Source organism: Blennius ocellaris (genome assembly GCF_963422515.1).
Source record: "Blennius ocellaris genome assembly, chromosome: 2".
Lineage (NCBI taxonomy): Eukaryota > Metazoa > Chordata > Actinopteri > Blenniiformes > Blenniidae > Blennius > Blennius ocellaris.
In genome coordinates, this window is record NC_137651.1 from 14,827,097 (window position 1) to 14,833,184 (window position 6,088).

A 6,088-nucleotide genomic window follows, 5' to 3' on the forward strand; every position below is an offset into this window, starting at 1 on the left:
TAAGAGGCAGATTAATGAAGAGGAGACCACCACTCAATACATCTGTATCAGTCAATACACACATGGAGCTGTTGCACTTGGATATTCAGTAAAGAAGACATCTAAATGTACATTGTTGCAGTAACGATTTTGTGGGGACCTTTTTAGAATGTTGATGAACTAAATCTCTTAAACTGCTCAATTTTATAACTAAAGATTTGCTGATGTGATGTAACGTCTGATTGTCACAACAAGAGTGACACCTGACAAAAGCTTGTATTGACACAAATATTGACACAAAATGTACCTGTTTTTATGTACCTTGTGAGGATCTGAGCTCCATGAGCTCGACTGTGAGTCTGAACAGAGGCAAAAGACACAGAGGACAAAAGTTTCAGCACTGCAGTAAAAGTGGCCAATTACTGTACAAGTCTGGACTTGTTCTGTATCAATTCCAGGAAATCAGTGAGTGGCTCACAGTGTAATTATCTGTTCTTTGGCCTGCCATTTATTATTAATTCCTGTTTCTTTACATGCATTTATCACAGCATCGAACAAATCTTATTCCCTCATTACTTTGTTTGGGGTCGGCCTGTATGTCTGTCTTCACCAGTCTGAGTCATTTTTGAGTCAGCCAAATTTGGCAGAGGAGTTATAATTTAATTTGTCTTATTGGTGTCTATCAGGTATCATTTATTCGAGTCAAGTCTACGAACTAACAAGGGTGAACTAGACCTGCATGTGACTGACTTCAGTCCAGCTGTGAGATCGAGAATGAGGCGTGAGACTGCAAGATTTCCAAGCTTTGCGGTTGTCGCCATCTAGTGGTGGAGAGGGTTATAGCTGACTCTGCAATGTGTGTGTGTGTGTGTGTGTGTGTGTGTGTGTGTGTGTGTGTGTGTGTGTGTGTGTGTGTGTGTGTGTGTGTGTGTGTGTGTGTGTGTGTGTGTGTGTGGTACCAGTGGGAGATCAAACCACTGCCAGAGTCCAATCAGTGAGAAATGATTTTCCAGAGGAGATCAGACAAGCCCGATGTGCTCAAAGCAGATGTGGCTTTCAGGTTGGACTCAAATCTGTTTTTATCATTGTGTCTTCTTTTGTACCAACAGTTAACCCTTTACAAGACTCTCAGATTGACTTCAGTACACCATTATATGCCAATCATACAATAAAGTACTGTGAAAAGTGGTGAAAAGTGGATCAAAGTACAATGCCTTAATGGGATTGCGACATGCTTTGCACAAAACACAATGGTCTTTATGCTGTTATAAGTAAAAACTGCAAATTAACCCATCTCAACAATTAGCCAAAATATGTTTCCTATATGATAATATTTTCTTTAAATTATCATTGGTTGTTTGAGAATAAACATAACGTTGTCCAAAAATTAGTAAATATGGAAAATGAAGGTTTTAAAAACTCTGCATATCATCAGCATATTATGCCACCCGAACCCACACACACCTTCACAATCACCTTCAATAATAGTTTATGCAAATAGATGTAATGTGGCTGTAATAATGTACAAATGTCATGAATCTAGAATTTTCCCCATTAAAGACAATATACGCAATTTTGAGTGGAAGACATTTTTTCATTTCATATCTAATATCAGCCTATTTGGTGTTGAAGCAACACATTTTGCAAAAAAGTTGTAACAAGGGAAATAAAATTGGAACTGGAAAGAAATATATGTTATATTTGACATCCGTTTGTCTCTGATACCATTTCAATCATGTCACGGTTTCAGGGGCGAACGTATTACCTGTACTGCAGAATGTGAACAGTCTTTATAATTTATGATATATCTTATCAATTATAAAGACTCCCATGACTTAAACAGCATTTTTGATCACTTGCACATTTATGAGTACATTTTCAATACGTTTGTACTCTTGATGATTAGAATTGATGTTTTTTTTTTGCATTCCTTCACTTTTGTAACAGTTTATTATTTTTACAAAAAATTCCTGATTTGAATTTAGATTTGCTTACAAAACAAATTCAGATTCAGATTCAGATTCAGATTCAGAATGACTTTATTAATCCCTTGGGATGACTCCCTCAGGGAAATTCAAGTTCCAGCAGCTTTAACAGGACAGGAACAGCACACAGAGAGCAAAGAATAAAGAATAAATAAAATAGGATAAGCCTAAAAAATAAATAAATAAATAATTATGCACAATATTATATAGACTCTTCACTAACCTTAACTAAATAGCCATGTTGTAATTTTTATACTTCCTTGTTGGTTTAACAAATTCCTGTTGACAATGCTATGTAATGTAATTAAGTAGTAACAAATACTATGTACTGTGATAGATGGGGGACTTCACCAGGGGGTCCTTGTCAGCTGGGATGACCGACTGCACCATGTCACCCTGAACAAGTAAAAGTATACAAAATAGATAGATGAACTATTTGCTTTTACTTAGTATTTCAGTTGTAATCAAATACAATGACAACATAAGTTTAATAGTGCTTGAGATTGTCAGCATATATAGACATTTTTAAACAGCATTTACAATTGAAATTGATTTTAAGTTATATTAGGACAGAGCCGTTAGTCGAACCTCGGATCCAAGAGGAACAATGCGGTTTTCGTCCTGGTCGTGGAACACTGGACCAGCTCTATACCCTCCACCAGGTGCTTGAGGGTTCGTGGGAGTTCGCCCAACCAGTCCACATGTGTTTTGTGGATCTGGAGAAGGCGTTCGACCGCGTCCCCCGAGATGTCCTGTGGGGGGTGCTCCGGGAGTACGGAGTCCGGGGTCCCTTGTTGAGGGCTGTTCGGTCCTTGTATTCCCGGAGCAGGAGTCTGGTTCGCATTGCCGGCAGTAAGTCGGACCTGTTCCCTGTGCACGTTGGCCTCCGGCAGGGGTGTCCTTTATCACCGGTTCTGTTCATCATATATATGGACAGAATTTCTAGGCACAGCCGGGGGCCGGAGGGGGTCCGGTTTGGGGACCACAGAATCTCATCTCTGCTATTTGCGGATGATGTGGTTCTGTTGGCCCCATCAAGCCTGGATCTCCAGCGTGCACTGACACGGTTCGCAGCCAAGTGTGAAGCAGCTGGGATGAAGATCAGCACCTCTAAATCCGAGGCCATGGTTCTCGACCGGAAAAAGGTGGCTTGCCCCCTCCAGGTCGGTGGAGTGCCCTTGTCCCAAGTGGAGGAGTTTAAGTATCTTGGGGTCTTGTTCACGAGTGGGGGAAAGATGGAGCGTGAGATCGACAGGCGGATCGGTGCAGCGTCTGCAGTTATGCGGACGTTGTATCGGTCCGTCGTGGTGAAGAAGGAGCTGAGCCAAAAAACGAAGCTCTCGATTTACCGGTCGATCTTCGTTCCTACCCTCACCTATGGTCATGAACTATGGGTCATGACCGAAAGAACGACATCCCGGATACAAGCGGCTGAAATGAGCTTCCTCCGTAGGGTGGCTGGGCGTACCCTTAGAGATAGGGTGAGGAGCTCAGTCACCAGGGAGGAGCTCGGAGTAGAGCCGCTGCTCCTCCACATCGAGAGGAGCCAGCTGAGGTGGCTCGGGCATCTATTTCGGATGCCCCCCGGACGCCTCCCCAGGGAGGTGTTCCGGGCATGTCCCTCCGGTAGGAGGCCTCGGGGCAGACCCAGGACACGCTGGAGGGACTATGTCTCTCGGCTGGCCTGGGAACGCCTTGGGGTGCCACCGGAGGAGCTGGAGGAAGTGTCTGGGGCGAGGGAAGTCAGGGCAACTCTGCTCAGACTGCTGCCTCCGTGACCCGGCCCCGGATAAAGCGGTAGCCAATGGATGGATGGATGGATGGATTAGGACAGAGGTCTCCAACCCTGGTCCTCGAAGGCCCCTGTCCTGCATGTTTTAGTTCCTCTCCCAGTTGCAACACACCTGATTGCAACGAAGGGCTCATTATTGGACTTTTTCACAACCTTGGTGATGACATCATCATTAGATCCAGGTATGCTGAAGCAGGGAGAGAACTAAAACATGCACGACAGGGGCCCTCCAGGACCAGGGTTGCAGACCCTGTATTAGGACATAGCTCATATTTGGACTTGTCATAATATTGTTTTAGGAACAGGTTGTTTTTTTTCATTACCTACTAATTATGTAACTGGTTTTTGAACACATTATCTTCACATTTCTATTTGAATTAACAGGAGACACACTCATCACAGCCTATTGGGGCTTGTCAAAGAAGTAGGCCCTGACATGTTTCTGAGTGACATTGTGAGGTACAGGGATTGGATTGACTGCACTCCTCTGTATTCCAGTCTGGATCACTTTACCATGCTGGTGACTTTCTTTTCTTTCTCCTCACCCATCCCACAACCAGTAGCTGTGGAGCTTCTGTCCCTTTAAGAGACTTGTGCCTTTACGAAACCTGCAGTGTGAAACTGTCCAGGGGTGTTCACGACAGTTATAAACTGCATCATAAGGCTGATTCACTTTTAGCTGCCATCAGAGGGGGCAGTCAGCTCTGTCCTCTTCCTCCTCCTCCTCCTCCTCCTCCTCCTCCTCCCTCGCAGAGCTGCAGGATGCTGCGCTGGTGCTGCTGCTGCTGCCTTCCTGGTGTAAGTATCTCCCTCTCTCTACTGCGGCACAAAGACGCGCTCTTCTGGGGCGAAAGGACACTGGAAATTCACCTCAACTCCAAGGATGTTTAGAGGTTTTGCAAATATGACTAAATGCAATGATTGTACTGTGTAAGACTACGAGGAAGGGAGGGATCTGTGTTACAGCCCTGGGCTACGAAATCCTCGTGTTCTGGTAAGTCTGACGTCGGCTGTTTTCAGACAGGCCTGTCACGTTTGGGGTTATTATACATACATATATATTATTTTATATGTCTTTAATGCGCCCCCCCCCCCCCCCCCCCCCCCTTCTCCTTTGGTGCAAATCAGTTCAGTGCAATCATAATCAGTTTCCCTTAAGTTGGGTTTGCATGCATTGGAAAGTCAATATGGAGCCACAAAAACTAAGGTTTTATTTTAAAGGTGCTGGGAGTCCTTGACTTCCAAGCCGCGTGGTCCTTCTTTTTTTTTTAATAAAAAAAATGTTTTTTTAAACATTGCAGTGATGTTGCAGACTATAAATGACATTATGAAAGTAAATCAGAATCTAAATCAACCACAAAGAGAAACGCATGCACAGAGTATTTTGATATGATGTTTAACGACGTGAAGTCGGGTTTTATATATGGTATACAGAGGCCCTGGTCTACAAAGTTAATGTGCGCATCTGTGACTGCAGTGTGCTGGCCTTCGAGCTCTCTGCATACAGACTACAGCTCCCACAATTCACCAGAAGTAACCCGTCACACTTCTGGCGGCAGTACAGCATGGCATGACTTCACTTTTATAGTGTAGTCCCATCACATGTATCTGCTTATGAAGGATACCTTCATATGCAGGGGCGGGCAGTGTGTGTCTTGTGCTGATTCTCGTGTGTACAGGCTTTCTGCATTTGGGTCTCCAGTAGATTGTTGGTAAAGGCAATGACATACAGATATATTATCTTTCTGGTCTGTGGGGTTGAAAATGCTAATGGTGCAAATAGCATTTGTGAATTGATAAAAAAAACAAACAATTAAACTTAAAAAAAAAAGGCAGTGGTGGCAGTCAACGTCAATCATGGTGTAAAGGTGCTACTCATGAAACCTTAACATGTTTTAGACAAAAAGTGTAAAGAATTTAATATACCTTTACAAAAGACATAATTCAGAAATATCCCAAACACTGCCTCAAAATGTTACTAACAGCTAGTAAAATGCAAATATGAGATTACGGTACAAAGTCGAACCGCCGTCTGTTGAGCAGTGAAGTGAAATATTTGTAATGGAGAAACTCACAGACTGAGATTGCAAGAAGCACACTTTAGTGGAAAGAAATGGGAAACCTGACTGACCTGATTATGGGGCACAAGAGGAAACCAATACCGGACAACAAGTGCATGGATATATGGATAATATGTATTGACGATGTGATTATTACATGAAAACCTCAGTAATAAAGAAAAAAAGAAAATGATTCTTGTTTTGGATCCCACACCTTCAAGTGTATAGGATTTAGCCAAATGAACGTTAAATGTCTGTATGCATGGGCTACG